Here is a 19,529-nt window from a genome sequence, read left to right on the forward strand (position 1 = left end):
TTGAAATCCCTTATTCTCTTGAACATTATAACTTAAATTTAGTCGACCTTTTTTGGCAAAACACTATTTGGTCTTCTCTAGAACTCCATCTTTATTTTTAACTAGGACATACAATATATTCACACCTACAAAAATTTCTGTGATGCTCTGTACCTGAAGTATCACATGAGCACTAGCCCAGGATGGGCTCTGAATTTTTAAGCCTTCAACATTAGTGTATTTGGAATGTAAATCAGAACTTACTAATTTATTAATTCTATCCCCACAAACAACAAAAAAAGGATTTTCAAACACATCGTTAGGCATACTGCTTGAGCCTCCTTTTTGTTTGTATATATAGAAGTTTGAATATGTCTATATTCAAAGTCTGTCCATCTTCATTTATGGTTTCTGTCTTTGATGTCTTGTTAGACAAAGTTATAAAATTATTCACCAATCTATTTTCCTTCAGTATGACTCACTATTTTTTCTTCTTTAATTAATCTGATATTTATTTGTATGAATAAAAGATCCAACTTTACAATTTTTTCTAACATAAACCAATTATTGGAATTGTATTCACATACTAGTACTTTCCTCACAAACATAAAATGCTGTCTTTGTTATACATTACCTTTACATGCTTGAATGTGTTTTGGAAATTTTCAAGCTGATTTGGCTCCTCTAAGTCTCTACTATATTGTCTTAGTAATTGTAACTTTATAATATTTTTTAACACTTGGAATTAGAAATTCCTTCTAAATTATTCTCCTTTTCAAAATTTTGCTATTCCCAAGCTGTCTATTCTTCCAGATGAATTTTAATAATCATTCCACCAAACTTTCCATAAAAAATCTCTATGGTTTTAAATGGAATTGCATCAACTTTATAAATTAATTTGTGGAAGCTGAACTCATTATAATATTTACTATTCTCATCCAGGAATATAATATAAATCTCATTACCGCTCATTTTATTTTGTGTTTCTCAATAAAATGTTTTATTTTAAACATGCATTTCTTATATAGTTTATTCATAGATATATGATATTTCATTGCTATGATAAATGAGATTTTTCATGATGTTTTCAATTTGTAGCTATTATGAAAAGTCAATTCATTTATACACATTTATTTTTTGCATGGTCACTTAAGTGAAGTCTTTTATTCTAATAGTTATTCAGTTGATTCTCTTGGGATTTTTAGTAAAAAATACATTTTTAAAGGAAAAAAGATGTCACCTCTTTTCTAATAATTGTAACTTTTGATAGGCAGTATACCATACTATTTAAAATTAAAGACTTATGAATTAAGCCACTTGAGTTTTAAATCAGTGCTGCCATTTATTAACTATGTGACCTTGGTCAAGTTATTTAGCTTCTCCGGGCCTCAGCTTTCTAATTTGTAAAATGAAAATGATAGTAGTCCATATCTCCTAGGATTGTTGTAAAGATTAAATGAGTACACATTTGTAAAGTATTTAAAAGAGTTCATAGCACATATAATAGGGATTTTTAAAATGTTAATCCTTTTAAAATTTCTTGCATTGACTGTAATTTGGAGAATGATACAAACTAGAGATGATGAAGTTGGGCATATAGTAAGCCTATTACATTTTTCTATTTTTTTTTAATTGATTTTTCAGAATTTAATAACATCTCTCTATTCCTAAATTACTATGTTGTGTGTATGTGTGTTTTCTTAAAAGTAATATAGTTGTACTTTATCAAATGTCATTTGGAATCTATTATAAAATAAAAAATAGGGGTTTTATTCTTTAGTTTATTACTATAAAATTATTTTAATATATTTCCCAATATTGAATCACTTGTACACTCCTGGAATAAACAGCATTTGTTGTATTATTGTATCTTGTTGATTTCTACATTCCTATCCAGCATTTCAATGAATTTTTGTGATTTTCTTTTTTGTTACTTTTATTCATTTTTTCTTTTTCTAAGTATTATGCTTCTTATTAAATGAATTAGAAAAAATATTTTATCTCTTTCATAGAGTTTATAGAGTATGGGATAATTTGTTTCTTAAAAATACATATTTTCAACCACTGATTATAAATACTTATTGAAAACAAGATACTTTGCTCATCTAAACAGAGTATTTTAGCTCCTGCCAAATTTTTCTATCCAAGCTGGTCAAGGACATAGGCTTAACCATCAGATAAATTAGGCTCAAATCCTAACTTCACCACCCACTAGCTAAATATGTACAGTTGGCAAGGTGCACTTTTATCACAGGGAATAAATATACCTTTCTTATATTCCTTACAAAGAGTTATTATGAAGATTTACATGAAGTCATGTTTATAAAGCCACTATACATTCCATTTGCAATAAAGATTCAATAAATTATTTTATAGGTTAGTTTTAATTTTTAAAAGACAAAATTAAGTTTACAATTTTACTTGCTTTTTTTCTTAGTATGGAAATTTTAGTTGTTTGTGTAGAAATATGTTTTTACTAATATTATTTGTGCAAAATTACTTCATAAAGGGTAAATTTCAATTAAGACATGTTATTCCCTGCTAACATAAATTTAAAAGTTGACATAAAAGTAAAAATGCTCTGTTAACACATTAAATGAACCCATAGTCACTGTCCAAACAAAATCAGAGAGTTTATAAGAAAGCCGTACTGGTTTTTGGAAAACCGAGCAATGAGCCTAAACCAAATTTAATGTCTTCCACTCTTTCCTGTTCCCTTGGAGCTTTGTCATCATGGGAATCCAAGAGTAGGAAGAGAATGCGGGTTCCTTACACAGACTGAGGTTTGCTCTGTGTTTTTTGACCTGCCATCTAAACAGCAATAGGAGAGCAAATCTCACTCTGGGTGGGAAAAAGCAGTAGTAAGATATTGGAGTGGCCTCAAATACAAATCTACCAATGTAATAGAATTTTTGTGAAATATTATTAAGATTGCAATATAAATGTAACCTCATTTTTAAAGGACACATAAGGTACATATACAGATATATAAATTATGTGCAATATATACAGTATATAGTATATACATGCAGTATGTATAGTATATATACAGATGAGTATAAACAAATCTTCATATATTCATATTCACCTATATAAATGGATGTCATTTATATATATATTATTGCCACATATATGCCATTTATATATATGAAATACATCTGATATATTGGTATATATCTCAGTAGACAGAAATGTTTCTCAAAAAATATTTGAGATTTATGTCCATCAATCAGTGTCATCAATAATATTTACTTGTATGTACTGATTATAAATCTATCACTATAGTCTCTGTGGAGATTAAAATTAGAAGACTAGTAAGTTTATAAGACCTGATAGGTCTTATAAACTTACTTATAAGTTTATAAGACTTATATCATAAGTTTCTCTTTTGTTTTAAAGGCTATAAATTTAAAATATTATTTTGGTGGAATGGCTGCCTCTGCTGAAAACAATTTAAATAAGCACAGCTAAGAAGGTAAATATCAAACTAAGATCAGTCTCTGTACAATCACTGGTCCTATAGGATGGAAATGTGTTTCTCAAGTTCTCAGCATGTGTTACGTGCTATTAATTTGACATTAATAGATCTATCAAGCTTTAATTAAACTATATCAATTTGCTTTCTAAAACAAAGACCTCCTATCCTATCTTTTCTTTGTTTTCTGACTTTATAGCAACAAAGGTATTTCCAAGGACCTCCTCAATAGCATGATCAGTGGGTCACAAGTGTACTTACCTCTGTCTTTTCTACTTGCTGTGTGGCCACAATGACTTGATGGTTTCCAACTCCCCCCAGATTACTTGACCAAGTGCCTTTTCAGTATACCATGACCCCTGAAAGAGACAACGAGAAAAAAAGATTTATTGAGATAAATATCTTTCATTCATTTGTCTCTTTCAGAAGAGAACAAATGGTCCCTTGGGCAATAACATCTAATTTAATGACAAAATGCCACACAATTTTAAAACACCTTTCATTGCTATTTTTTCATTACTCGCCCTAATTTCCTTTTCTTTTACATTTCTCTGATTTATAGCAGGAGCAAGATAAATTTCCATGAGTAAGCAGTTCAATGCTCCCTTATAAATGAGGACTATGTTTCTTTTTATTATTTTGTTTCACATTCAAACACATCAATCGTATTCCGAGGAAACTTTCTCACGTTTTGCTCCAAGACCATATATCATGAGCAATGAGACTTTCTTTAAATAGTAAAATCAACAATATAGCAATATATATATTTTTTTTCTTCGGCTTTTACGGTGTAGAAATCATCTGTCCTTTTTCTACTAAATATGTTCCAGTAATGTCGATATCCCTATGCCTGTATGTGCTAACTTTACTAGGGTTATTCAGAGTAGGAGCAAGTTCGGTGCTGTCTGCTGTTTTCTTATCTCCCAACTTTTGTCTATTCCAGGGTCATAATGTTCCTCAGCTCACTCTTCCTTCCATTTCCACTCCCCCAGGCACCATTTAGTTTGACCCTCCTCATCCACATCTACTTTCACTCCATCAATTCTCAAACAGATTAAGACATCTCTCACTATTCAGCCTGGTTTGAGGCATCCTCCTTCCAGTCCATGTTTCACAGAACATTCATGTTGGAAGAGTAAATGAACTTTAAATGCATATGAAACCCAAGAATTGTATGTGCTGGAAATATTTCACTCTGATTCTCAAATAAAGTATCTTTTCCCCAAATGCCAACAGCATTACACTAGCTGTCTTTCAAGTTAGTTTTCAAATAACATCATTACTCTTCTCTTTCTTTCGCTTCTCATATTTATGCATACCTTACAGGTAACTCAGCAAAAGAAAGTCCTAAGGGCATTATGATATAGAGGCGGAAGTGCTGAACTTAATTCTAGTTCCAGCTCATCTATTTATCAGCTGTGGACTTTGAGGAGTTATCTCCTCTCGTATAGGAAATGACAGAGCTTTGCTTATCAAATGGGGAAGAAAATATTTACCCTACTTATCTCTCCAGGTTGCTCTGAAAATCAAGGAAGATCACATACAATAAAATGCCAAATATGCAGTATTGTTATTACCCTCCCTGAAGAATTGCAAAAGTAAAAAAGGTGTTTATTGTGTTTAAAACTATATTCTAATTGGGATCTTAGAAAGGTAGTTGTGATCACACTCATAAGTCTCACAGCTTCCTTTTGGGATTGTGATGTTCTCAAGAGTTTTGTTTTGGCTTCCAAAAGAAACAAAATACCAAAGGAATCATATTGTAATATATTTGAATTTCCAAGACATACTGAATCCAAAAGGCAAATAATAGGAAAAATGGCTCAAAAAGGGACTAATTTTAATTGACTGAAACTGCCATTGAACTAAAATAACCCCATTGCCATAATGCAATCTCTTTTAAAACTCAGGTAATTACTCCAGGTATTATTTTGACACTTTCCAATAGGAAATATATGCCTATTTTCTATCATTGTGCTGCAGGTTTTTAACTGGAGAATGTGGAATTTGTATAATAGGATAAGCTTGTTTTGCTTCTAAAGAGAAAATTAAAAATGACCTAAATATTACTTTATAATAAGCAGCACAATAGCCTCAGGAAATTTGTATTTTAGATGAAAGAAATCAGAGGAATATACTTGAACTCATGCATCTAAACAAACCAGTTAAAGTATCGAAATTAAATGTAGAAAGAGAAGGACAGAGTGCTAGGAATAAAGACCACAGCTATATTTTCATAAAATTTGGTGAGATGAATGTTAACCAGAGTTCAGTAGTTTGAATTTTCTTCTGAATTGCATAGGTATAATCAGGTAAAGAAAAACAATCCTCAATGAAATATAATTTTTTATTTGAAAGTTATTGTCCTATATTAAGAAGGATCTGTAAGTCTGTTCATTCATTCATTCATTCATTCAGATATTCAAAAACTAGTACTGAGTGCCTCCAATGCATGAGGCTTTGTACAAGATGTGCTGGTTTGGACCCCTTGGCCAGATAAGGGTAGCAACAAATGACAAAAGAATTTCACAAATAGGCCATATAAAAACACTCTATTTCTTCTGCTTAGAATCCACATCACCACCTTTGCTCTCATTAGTAGGTTATGGGACATCCATAAAGGCCCAGTTCTAGTGCTGCTTCTTTCGTAAAGCTCTTTAGAATTGCTCCAGTTTGGTGTTCATCATAATCCCTGCCCTCAAGTCACGGTTCAGAACTCTAAAGCACTTATCGTGGTCGGCTTTGCATTATGTCTGTGTGTGACAGTCTTCCTGTGAAAGTCTTGAATGGCAATGTTTTTTTTCATCCACCTATAGGACTCAGTATGATATACTGTAAGTACTCAATTAGTGATTACAGAATGGAAAATTCACACATCTTTACTTGCATGAGCAAAAGTATATCATAACTTGAAAAGGATGATTTGCAAATGTTTTATGTTCACTCTTGCTCTGTGTAGTTCTAAAAGAATGAATTTATACCATGAATTTATACCTTTGTGAAAATATGAAAAACTGTGAATTCATTTATAAATGTGTTCATAACAAATTAGTATGATTCTATTAGTATGATTCTATTCAAATTTTATTTGCTTATCCTTGTTTCTCTCATTGACCTTTAGCATATTCTTTCCTATTTTTTCCTACTATATATGTTTGATTTCTACAATTGTGACAATTTTTAAACTAACCTACTGACTAAATCCTTGGCAACTGCTACATTTTTAAAAGCTTTAAGAGCTATTTGATGTACATAAAATTGCTAGTAACCTGTTTCACCCATTCACTCCTTCATGACATACTGTCATCTACCATGTGATAGACACTATGGAAGAAACACAACTCTGTTTCAGAGTACAGAGGGCCACAGCTAAAGTAGTTGATAAGAAATACACACAAATAACCAAAATCAAAATTTTATCTAAATGTCATATCTTTAATTTACCTGAAATTATTAATTCAAAACAATTTTGAATGAAGCCTTATTAGCTAGAGAATGAATTAAGAGGAACTAATAAAAATGACTATGAATCACAACTATATTCATGTTTCGGATTCAGTTAATACAAATAAACATTCAGTCTAACTGTCTTCTTAGATTCAAGTCAATGTCATAAACATTTATAATAAGCAAAGTAAAAAAATGTAAAACTTAAAAATTTGGTGAAGTTGACCAAAGTCTTAAAATGTTGAAAAACTTTGACCTCATAATCCCACTGTGAAACTCCCTTGCTCCTTCAGGTCCCAGGATAACCATCTTTTTACTTTTTGTTGTTGCTCAGAAAGAAGGTAAAAGGATTTTAACATTTAATAAATATGTGTTCTGTGACATGAGCCTTGCTAGACACTTTGTGTTTTATTGTGTTTAATTAGTACAATTTATTTACCATATAGCAGGCTTTTTTTCAAAGCTTAGAGACGGTGAGATACTTCCCTAAAGCCACACAGCTAATAAGTCACAGAGACAAGATTCAAGTTAAGCTTTTTCTTATTCTAAAGCCTGAGATTGATCTACTATGCACCATGATGCCTCACAGTATTCTTGAACTATTGTCCTAACTTTTATATATAACTTTTCCCTAATATTATTTTCTCTTATGACTAAACAGCAGTTCCTTGACTCTTATTATTTTGTTTCATATCTAAAGCTCTAAGAAATATGATTTTTTTTAGAATTGATTCAAAAAGAGTTCACTTACTCTTCGTGTAATTTTTCTTTTAAGCATTTCTACTTCCTTCACATCTCATACACCAAAGAAAATATACCTCACATCTCATACTAAAAAGAAACAATTTCAGTGCTAAATGCCTGCTGAATTTATTTTTCATGTTCATAGAATATGAACAGATGTAAAGAAGTTTGATTTAAAAGACTTCTTTTTGTGAACTATAGGCCCAATGAATAAAATAAGCAAATTTACTTATGTAAATAATTTCTTAGTTTTCACTCTCTTGCATTTTCACATATCATTATAACCTAAAAACAAGACTGTGGTTGCCCTCACGAAATCATGTGGTACTTAAAGCATACTGTCATGATTGAGAGCACAGATTCTAAAGACAGATTTTCTGATTACAAATCTTTTTACTGCGTAAATTTAATCTAGTTATAACCTTTCTGGGCAGGACTAGATTTCCCCATATGTAAAATATCCATAGTAATAGTACCTATCACATAGAGTTGTTGGGAGATTTAAATGACATAATTTAAGTCATATGGAACAATGCCTAAACACACTGTGCTTTGTATGTTTTAGATGTGTTAATAGTCTTACATTACAAGGATAAATAGAATGTTCTTACCCATGATACATATGATAAAAACAGTAAAAAAAGGTCACTTTTAAACATCAAGTAGCTTTAAAAATGCATGTTAGAAAAATATTTAAATTTTCTATTACTATTGATATATCTTAGTAGTACTTTAATTGAATGGCTTTGATACATTAGTAGGTGCGTGCATATTTGTGTGTAACACAAAAATCTTTGTGCAATTCTTGATAGAAATTTTTAATTGTCTTTTTTTTTTTTAAAGAATATAGGTCCCTCAAAGGGTGCAGACCATAGTGCAACAAAGAAGCTTTTCCTTTGCAGCCAGAGCAAACCCCTGCCTCCTGAACCCTTTGGATCAGTAGGCAAACAGTTACTGCCCAAGACCAAAAGTACTGGATGAAAAAGTTGTGGGAAGGAAAGAAAGGTTTTTATCACTTCTTTCTAGCTGGCCAATGTTAATTATTTCTCAACTCTAATAGTTACATGTTTCTCTATTTTACACTTTAACCTCAAATGCAACTGTGTGTTATTCCAAGATACTGAAAGAGCTTAATCTGGGCTGTTAAAATATGTGCCTAGGTCTTTAGGAGAAGTCATTGCTCAACACAGGCGACTTAAAGTCCAAAAAGCAGAACTCAAGCCTTCTTACAGGAGCTGATTAGTTTTGACATTTAATCGACTTTCCTGGAGAGTCATTTATGAACTGTGTTAAATAGTAAAAATAAAATAAGATGTGATCTTGGTGAATTATTGTCTGACTTTTCTATACAGAAATAAAATTCAAAGCAGTATCTTTAATATTAATAGTAAGTTTTTGCATTGATATTGAGTCAAATACTTTGCCATTTCAAGCCCCCTTGAAGAGACCAGAGTTGTCTTACTGGTTTTTCTCAAATGTAAATATTTGCTTTGGCTAAATGTTAATAAAGAAAGTTACATATTTAATATAGCATAAAGAACAACTACTTTCCATTCACCCAGAAAATTTACCTTGCAATTACACCTGAAGGAGAAGAAACAGAAATGAAAGTATTTGAGATGAGAACTCTAGTTGCCACAGCTACCTGCCTTGCTCCAAGTTCATGTTTAATTGAATTTACATCAATAATTCCGTAAATTTGCTTGCATGTTCATAGAACTTAAGTTATTGTCTTTGATTTTAAGGTCAAATACTTACTGCTAGCAACCTTTGTGCCTCTGAGGGAGGCTTGTTCTCTGACAGATTGTACTGTTTCGCCCATGGGGGCGGGCCCACAACTACTGTAAAACTCCATGGGAGATGATGTGCCACCTTGAGCTCCCACCCCCACCCCCCAGTTGCTCGGCAACAACCCCTTATGACTGCTCCTCTGGGACTGCTAGGCAACAGTGCTGAGTCTGATCCAGCTGCTCCCAGAGCACTGCCTCGCAAGAGGGCCAGGTTAATAGGAGGCCAGGCACCCTAAGTGACTAGTTACATAAGTTACACACATTTCTCAGAATGCTCTCCAACAGTCACTAAATAAAAAGCAGAGCAGAGCTAGTTCCTATCCTGAAGGGTACTCTTGAATGTACCCTTAATTTAAACTTTATCCTTGGATCTTTAGAGAAGCTGATAGAAAACTAATGTATCAGAGCCAAAACCCGTGGCAAAAAAAAAAAAAAAAAAAAAAAAAAGGGTTAAAAAAAGCACACATACGCATAAAGGAGGACGATCCTTTTTTAAATCACATTTAAAATATGACTTTCAAAGCTTTAATAATTCCAAAAAAATTGCTACTTATTTTTTTCTGTTAACATACAAAAAATGTGAAAACAAAAGAATTAAACCACATTATTCTTATCGCAAGGCTGTTCCAACAATATTTTAACACAATGTCATTGAATATAGCAATTTCTGAGAAAGACCTTCAATTCTTATCTGTAGTTAAAGCCGCATTTACATCTTCATTCTCAATGTCTTAGAAACTAGACTCTAGGTTCTAGACTCTTAACTCAAATTTAACAAATCTAAATTAGTCATATTTTTCCATCCATATCCAACCTAATTCTTAGAGAAAAGTCGATAATTTAGTCAACCAATCTAAAAACTTACCTACATATCAAAACAAGAGTCTAGCCTTACTCCATGTCCCCTATGCTCCCTTATCTCTTTATTATAAAGGAAGAGTATGTCCTCCAAGATACATGAACTTATTCATACACCATAGTACAAATACAATCCTACTACTCCACTAACTCGAAATAGTCAAGTCCAAGTTATTTAGCATGATATGCAAGGCACTTTTGAAACTACTTCTTGTCATACTTCTAGCCATATATGCTGACGTCCATTATGTTGATTTAATTATAGTTCCCTAAACACAGCACTTTAAGTCTCTTTCCTCTTTGTAGGACACATTTTCATTTGCTTGGCAAACTATTGTTTATCTTTCAAGATCTAGCAGTAACAGCACCTTCTCTGAGGAACTATGCCTAATTTTAGAATTATTTATAACCATCTCAGAGCGTCTTTACACTTGATTGATACAGCTACAGTGGCATTAGTCACATTGTTTTACAGTCATTTACCTACTCAATATTTATTCCATGTTCTTCAAGGACTGGGACCATTTTCTGTTCAACATCCTTGGTGCCTGGCATATTCCGTAGAATTAAAGAGCTATTTATACTACGGTTTATTAATGATTAGAGAACTGTACTCCTAGGCAAAACTGTAAAATACATAAGGTCTGGGCATTTTTAACTTCTTAATTAACCACGGATGGGTAATAAAGCAATTCACCAAAAGCAAAAACTTAATCTCCTGACTCTGGGCTGGTCTTCTTCTCCCTAAACTATGGTGAATCATGGAGGAAAAATAACAGATACCTCTGCAGTGATCCAATTTGTCCAGTAATACAGCTAAAATAATCAGATAGCCTGTGCCCCTTTTATTATAATCATAACATGAAACTCAAGAGAGCTACTTGGTCAGGTAACCAAATCATTAAAAGCTGGTCTGGAGTTGGTCTCCGGGAAGATAACTTGCCATTCAGATTAGCAACTCTTAAAGCAGTTTTTGCAGAAATCTTGGTTCAACTAAAGGGAATATAAATGAAACAAACAAACAAAAAATTAAGGCTAAATAAAAAACAAGAAAAAATTATTCTAATTTTAAAACCTCAATAATATTTCAATAATATTTCACAAAACATCATTTATTAACATCTATCTCCCTCAAAGTACTAATTAAAAAATAAGTAGAAACATCAACAAACAATACACAAAAGGCCAAAGATGCAGCAGCCAAGTGTAATATCACCAAGCCACTCAAACTTTTACTTCACTACCTCAGTAGCTAGAGATACTGACTGCCATTTTCAAATATAAAAATGCTTCTATGTTTTTTCTATAACTTCTTAAGTTCACATATGTTTATGCAACTATATTGCCAACTATTTGATATTAGCAACAATGTGATTATCTAAAATAATCTGTACAACACAAAATTCTAATCAATGGAAATCTGAATTATTAGCCTATCTGTGTTAAACTGAGAGAGAATTCGTAGTCTATTGTGAGCTCGTGGGTTCTATATACTGTTAAACCTGTGCTTCTTTAACTAGTAAACCTTGTACCCCTTGGAAATACTTGACTGTATGCTGAGAGTACTCACAACCAGATGATAACTTTTGTATATCAAAGCAGTCTTACTTGATAGCATATATATTAAAGCATATTTATATACTAAAATAAAATAAACACATTATTAGGTAGAATACCACATTTATACAAATTTATAAGATGAATATGAAATTTCAAAGAAACTTTGCCCTTTTCTCTGGAGCACTTTGAGTTGCCCCTCTAGATTTCTGGGATTCTTTGGTAGAAAAGATTGAAATGTCATTCTCTTAGGGTTTGCCCCCTAGCATATGCTGAGGGGAAAATTTCTTCATTTTTCCATAAAAGATATATGTAATCTTGGTTCTGGCCTACCACCGCCATTGAACTCAAAGAGTGCTACTCTATTTAAAAAGCTGCCTTTTTTATTGCAGCTTAACTTTTGTAGCCTTTTCAATTTTGTGGTAAAAGTCCTTTTCTCTCCAATATTAGTCCTAAATCTTTCTGCAGGTACCTCACAGGACCAGTCTAAAGCCCTAGATATGAAAGATAGTCCTTCAAATAAAATGCTCACAAGTAATGGAGGATGTATTCCTTCTGTGGAGGATGTATGCCAGAAAATATACTGGATAGTTGACAATCATTGATCATAACACTAAAATTACAAGTAAATAGTATTATTTCTATGCTACGAAGGAAGGAAGGAAGGAAGGAAAGAAGGCCGGCCTACAAAAGGGTAAGCAGATCCAGATCTAATTTCAAAACTTCTGTTTATTTCTTTTTTGTATATCATGTTACACTACATTTCCATGCCTTCTTTCCCAACTGTTCATTTCTCCTAGTTAAATATCTCCATTTTATGACTATTCCTTCTATTATTTCTGTAATAACTCACCATCCTGATGTATGTATGTGTTGTAGGAATGTCCAGAATAATTCGACCATGGCAGAGCAGAGTTGAGCCATCACTTCCCTTGTTCTGGATAAGATAATGCTATTAATACAACTTAAAAATATACTACCTATTAGGACAACAACTCGACATTACCAATTCTTATTGAATAAGCCATAAAACAAAATTTAGTATTTTTTTTTTTTACCAGATTCTACTAATTATCATTTCTTTTTTATCTGGTTTCTTTTTAAAAATTTTTATAACTCGTGCATTTATTCACATGTAAATAACCCATCAAAATAATTTTTGACTCATAAAGTTCCGCATTGATTATATGACTCCCTACTCAAAAACATTTAAAGATGCAAAGGTGCTACAAATTTAAGTCTAAAGTATTCCTCTCTGCATTTAAGATTCTTGACTATAGTCCCAACGTATCTTTCCACCCATATCTTCTCCCAGTCCCTAAAATTCTACACAGCTGTTGAATTCTTTTCTGAATTTGTACCTTTTTTCGTGCTGTTCTTTCAATTAGGAATGTTTCACCCACTCATTGAAATTCCACCAGTTCTTCAAAGACCATCCCAATTACTATATACTCTATAAAGTCTTTTTGATTAATTTCAAACTTCATCTTTCTTTTCTTTGAAACCTCACAGCACTTTTTAGTTCTTCTGTGGCACCTATTACAGTCTACCTCAAAGAAATGTGTGTATTATCTTCCCTCACCTCCTCCAAACAGATGAAATCCTAAGCTTCCTATAGAAAGGAAGAAGTCTCACTCATTCCTTTATGCACTATACCACTAACACAAGTATCTGAAGCCAGGAGGGTGTTTTTTAATAGATATTTGTTAATTTGAATTTAGTTAACTATTCATGTCAGAGATGAATGTACTGAGTCCCAAAATTCATGAAAAATTTAAATAAGGGCCATCTATAACCATCCATAGAAATGAATCTGAAAATGAATGGGTACATGGAGCATTAAAATATGGAATTATAGACTCAATTCAGAATAATGCAAACACTTTCTTCAATGTACTGATTTCATGATGAAAAACTGAAATTATATTGGTGTAATCATGTTGACAAAAAACTGAAATCTCAAGAGATTAAGACTTCTTCAGGGTCACATGACTAATTAAAAGCTGAGATGACCTCACAACAAAGCTTTTTAACTTCTAGCTTATTTTTCCACTATCACTTCCAAAATTATGCGTTGATATATTTTTAAATGTTAGCTGCAAAAATATTTATGTAAAAAAGAAATATTCTCTTCTTTCTTATTACCATCAAAATATTATTTGAAAAGGCAGAATTTAAAATAAAAACTATAATAGTAATTAAAGAGAGTTATATTAAACAAAATTTATTTATACAAAGCTTACTGATTTTGCTGCTTAATTCCAAAAAATACAGTCAAGAATCAGATTATTAAAAAATACTGTTGTTCAGTCAAATAAATGTAATAAAACCTATACACTAACAATGTTCACCTTTTCTCATAAGACAGTCCTACGAGTTTAATCAGAGCCTGTTTATGCATCTGTTTTGTTTTTAACTTGTTTTGTAACCAGTTGGAATGTAGTCAAAATTTTATCTGCCCAATATCCATTTCCCCTTTGAGAAACCTTCTCTCCTATACTCTCTCCATGTTATTCAGTTGTTTCCAAGAATGAAGTTAACAATTCAGAGCTCCAGATGCTCCCTAGCTACAGTGATTAGTTCAGAAATGATGTGTGACTCAAACCCATCCCAGCAAGATATTACATTTTTCCAACCCAGCAAATGCTTAAAGAGTGGGTTCATGATGCATGTTAGTCCATCTTAGACTGGTGCCAATGTATCTTTCCACCTGTATCTTCTCCTAATCCCTACAATTCTACACAGCTCTGTTGAATTCTTTTCTGAATTTGTCCCTTTTTTGTGCTGTTCTTAACACGTAAAGACACTTTTTTCTATTTGAATTTAAACTTGAGAAGTTAAACCTGGAGCTGTTGATAGCTATTTTGTCACCAAGCAGAGCCTGAGAATGAAGCCAAGTTGAAAGAGAGAGTAGAGACAAGAAGAAGAAAATTGGGTCTTTACAAAATAATTTGAGTTCTAGATTGTGTGACTGAAATTTGGGTTACATAAATGAAATAAATTTTTTTTATTTCCTTAAGCCAATTGGATGCAAATTTTCTATCATGAGCAATCACAATATTTCTAACTAGTGCACTTGGTTATCTGAGTTTCTCAACCCACAACAGATTAAAAGGGTCACACAGAAAGAGCTATCACATATGGACAGTAAGTCCTCACTTTACGTCTGTTGACAGGTTCGTATAATGAAACCAATTTTACCATAGGTTAATTGATATAAATAATAATTATATTCTATGGCATCTCATCAATATTATAATAAAACAACATTATTCAAGGGCCTGCTGTATTTTAGATGAACTAATAGCTTATAGCTTGAAGGTGAAGATGAAGACAGGTGATATGTAAAAACAAAATAAGGAATTTCAAAAATTTCAAAAATGTGAAGTCTTTTTTCACATAGCATTCTGGGAAACACCTCAGTCCCAGGAACACCATGACAGTTGGTCATGCTACTTGGGGAGTTAAAGATTTTTGTAGCGATTTGCATAAACAAGAAGATAAGGGGTTATTAGGTCATGGAAGACTCAAGGCAGATGGTGGTGAGGCTCTGAGGTTACTGTATTTGTTGGTTGGTAAGGGACTAGCCAGAAGCATGCAAAATTCTTAGGTTCTCCATAGATTTGTGCTGATGAAAGTGAAATTCACTGTGAAACATTTTACTCCAAACAATAAGAACATAAAGAGTAAAAACAGATGGGTCAAAGTATTGGCCATCCAAATAAAGCCAAAGGACAAACATAGGTATGAATCTTTGGATTGGTTTAAAAAAGGAATACTGGATACTATGCCTGGAGAGTTTCTAAATTTTTAATTTCAAGAAGGAACAATTTCATATGATGGCAAGGCCAGGGTATGGGTACAGAAGTGGTTGGGTGAGAAGGAGTGAAAAAGAAGACTACTGTTTGAGTTGTGGAGATCAAAAACTGAGAAGTTGTGGTGTTGGATGTGGATATGAAGTCACCCAGATTGAGGACAGGAGAAGATGACTGTATTCTAGTTGCTGGAATATTCAGTGAAGGAAGAGTTTGTTCAAGTGGTGAACAGGAATGAGCAATGGTAGAGGATAGGGTAGAAATTCATAAAAATAAATCCAAAATATCTATTAAACATATCAACTAACTAATAATATTCAACCTCACTAGCAATCAAAGAAATACAAATATGAGCTATCTTTTTCAATTGATTTCTAAATTAAAAATTTTTGAAACAGTATTAGTATATTAGTAAAAACATTATTTTGGGTAAAAATTGCTATTGGCTTTTTGAAAAGAAATTTTGTAGAATGTATCAAAAATCTTTAAAAAGTGAATATGTTCTGACCTAGCAATTCTATGTCTAGAAATGTATTAAAAGGTATTAATCAAATAGATGTATACAGTGCATAAAGATTAATAGAGTACTATAATATTGTTTTTAAAACCAAATTTGGGGGAAGTCTGCCTATTTACCAATAGGGATTAGCTAAAAATTTAATAGAACATTACGCAGTCATAAAAAATATGAGTATTGTCTAGGAAAGATATTTAAGATGATTTATTAAGTGGAAAAATGGGACATATATATGACATATCACTTTTGTTTTAAAAAACTACATATATGCAAATAATTTTATAATTAATGGTGGTAAAATAGGTGGACCTTGTTTTCATAATACGATTCTGAAATTTCTGATTTTCATTGCAATTTATATTTTCTCAAAATCACTATTTCAAAATTTTAAAGTTTAAAACTCACTGGTATTTTAAGTGGCAAAGATTATCCGCTCAGAAAAATAACATGTGGAATAACTCATTATAATGTCATTATGGGAAGTTGACAAAAGGATGAGATTGAAAGAAGAAAAAATCATTATATTTTCACATCTGTGATTCTTGGTCAAGAGATTACAATATCAAGCACATATTGCTCTTGGAAAAAACAGAATTCCACATTTTAACATTATTAATATTTAAGGTAATGTATTTTTATGGGTTTTTTTATTTTCTCATTTCTGTGTTAAATCAATGATTACTACAGGATGTAGCAAAATTAGAATGTAGCCTTTCAGTAAACTGGAAAACTCTGTTTCATATCCTCAAGATCTAGCCATAGATAAAAGATCACTTTACATAATAAAAAAAAAATGTTATTTTTTTTATTTTGTTCTATTCATTTTTATTCTGGTAATAGTAATTTTAAGAGGAAACACAGTGATATAAACTATGTACCACTATTACATTACATAAAAACACATTCTTACAAATGTACCAAGACTGGAAGGTACTCAATATTGAAGCGATTATGACTGAATATTAGAATTGAAATTTAAAAATCTTAAGTGTTCTTAATAATAGTGATAGTTTATGATAAAAATTTTTAAATTAAAGAAGTTAAATAAAGTAAACTTTAATAATCCTTTTGTAAGATAATTTGAGATGTACTTAGATATAACCTAAACTTCTCATTAGATAAAAATCTATATTTCATTAATCCATATTTCAAGTGGATCATATTGAGACAAAACTTACAAAATGAAGAACTGAATCAATTGACTATTAAAATAAATACTACTTATTGACAGATAATATAAAATGCTTTTAACAAATTAGAATAAATTAAGATAGTTTTTTAGAGAGTTGATAAAAATAAACATCTGTGAGTAAAAAAAATGCTTTGTTTCCTCTCATTTTGCAGTTAAAACTGAAAGGTTTATATTTCCTTTCAAAGCATTCAAACCTAGAACCCAAAATATGGACTTCTCAGATTTGGAACTGGGTTTTACTTGAAGCTTAATATTATTTGGCAAAAGTCTACAAACATCTCCAGGAGCTGATCTGGGTTTACCTAATGAGGGAAATATTCCTTGCTCCCCCTGAAAACTTTCTCCCACTGCTCCCTGAGGCAAACAAATAACCCTTCCTGCCCCCGCCCCATTTGTAGACTGGCCCCATTTCCACATTGTCAAATCCATGTGGCATAATTGAATGGAAAACTTGAAATGACCTGGTTTAGACCCATACCTGGTTCAGTTGTATAAGACTTCGACCATATCAAGAGACAGTAGATGCACTGCCAGAAGTATCATGTTACTTCTTTACAACTGATACTGAGAACGAGCACAACATGTGTGTCATGCTCATCAGTGACTATTAAGAATGTCCAATATGGAATGAGACTGCATCAAACTAAAAAGCTTCTGCTCAGCAAAAGAAATTGTCAACAAGGTAAAGAGACAACCATCCGAATGGGAAAATATATTTGTAAGCAATGCCTCCGATAAGAGCCTAATGTCGAAAATATACAAAGAACTCATATGGCTCAATAACAACAAAAAAACAAACAATTCAATCAAAAAATGGGCAGAGGACTTGAACAGACACTTCTCCCTAGAGGACATACAAATGGCCAACAAATATAGGAAAAGATGCTCAACATCACTAGCTATTAGGGAAATGCAAATCAAAACCACTATGAGATACCATCTCACACCTGTTAAAATAGCTATAATCAACCGGACAAGTAATAACAAATGTTGGTGAGGATGCGGAGGAAAAGGAACCCTCATACACTGCTGGTGGGACTGCGAATTGGTACAGCCACTATGGAAAACAGTATAGAGGTTCCTTGAAAAACTAAGAATTGATCTACCAGATGATCCAGCAAATCCCTCTACTGGGTATTTACCCCAAAGACTTGGAAATCCATATCTGAAAAGATATTTGCACACCTATGTTCATAGCAGCACTATTCACAGTGGCCAGGACGTGGAAGTAACTGCAATGTCCTACGATAGATGATTGGCTAAAGAAGCTGTGGTACATATAAATAATGGAATATTACTTAGCCATAAGAAGAGATGAAATACTGACATTTGCGACAACATGGATGGACCTCGAGATAAACATGCTAAGTGAAATAAGCCAAACTGAAAAGTTGAAAATCACGTGATATCGCTTATATGTGCAATATAAACCTAAAAGCAACAAATGAACAGGACAAACAGAGACTCAGGGACGTGGACAATGGACTAGTGGTTACCAGAGGGTAGGGAGTGGGGGAGGAGGGAAGAGGTAGGCAGGGTAAAGGGGGTCAAATATAGGGGTTGGGGATGGTGAAGTGGGAAAAGAGGATCAAACATATGGTGGCAGAAGGAAACTGGACTTTGGGTGGTAATCACACCATAGAATATATAGATGTCAAATTATAATGTACACCTGAAAATTATATAATTGTATTAGGAAAAAAAAAAAGAATGCCCAATATGAGTGAATAGGCTGAGTATTTCAAGTTAGAATGTTAGAAAGGCTGTGAATGGCTGTGAATTTAGGCACCAATCAAACCTCATTTCTAATCTCAACTCTGTCACTTTCTATTAAATGACTTTGGATAGACACTCTCTTCACCAACTTACCTAGAAAATGGAGAGAGAAGACTAACACCATAGCTTGGAGAATAAATGTCTGAGCCTAGTATGTTGCTCAGAAAATAGTAGTTTCCCTTCTCTTAACATTTACAGTCATTTCCATGGAAAGAAAAATAACTACTGTCCCCTAGAAAATTTTCAAGCTTCTGTTACAATTTTTGAAAAATATATATTTAAGGCCTCTATCTTTGCCCTAATCCCATTTCTTCCTTTGGAAATCAGCTCCATGAATTATCTTTTCTGTACTTTCAGCCTCTCCCACACTGATCACTCC

The 19,529-nt window shown here is 32.4% G+C and overlaps 1 protein-coding gene across 1 annotated transcript in view; it reads right to left on the minus strand.

Moving 5' to 3' along the window:
* PKIB (cAMP-dependent protein kinase inhibitor beta) overlaps window positions 1-19,529 on the minus strand; it is a 103,426-nt gene that overhangs the window by 76,424 nt on the left and 7,473 nt on the right. The window contains exon 2 of the mRNA XM_011358764.2: window positions 3,716-3,813. The gene's annotated coding sequence lies outside the window, so the exon portion shown is untranslated. The remainder of the gene's footprint in view (window positions 1-3,715; window positions 3,814-19,529) is intronic.

Source organism: Pteropus vampyrus, unplaced genomic scaffold, assembly GCF_000151845.1.
Source record: "Pteropus vampyrus isolate Shadow unplaced genomic scaffold, Pvam_2.0 Scaffold43, whole genome shotgun sequence".
Taxonomy (NCBI): domain Eukaryota; kingdom Metazoa; phylum Chordata; class Mammalia; order Chiroptera; family Pteropodidae; genus Pteropus; species Pteropus vampyrus.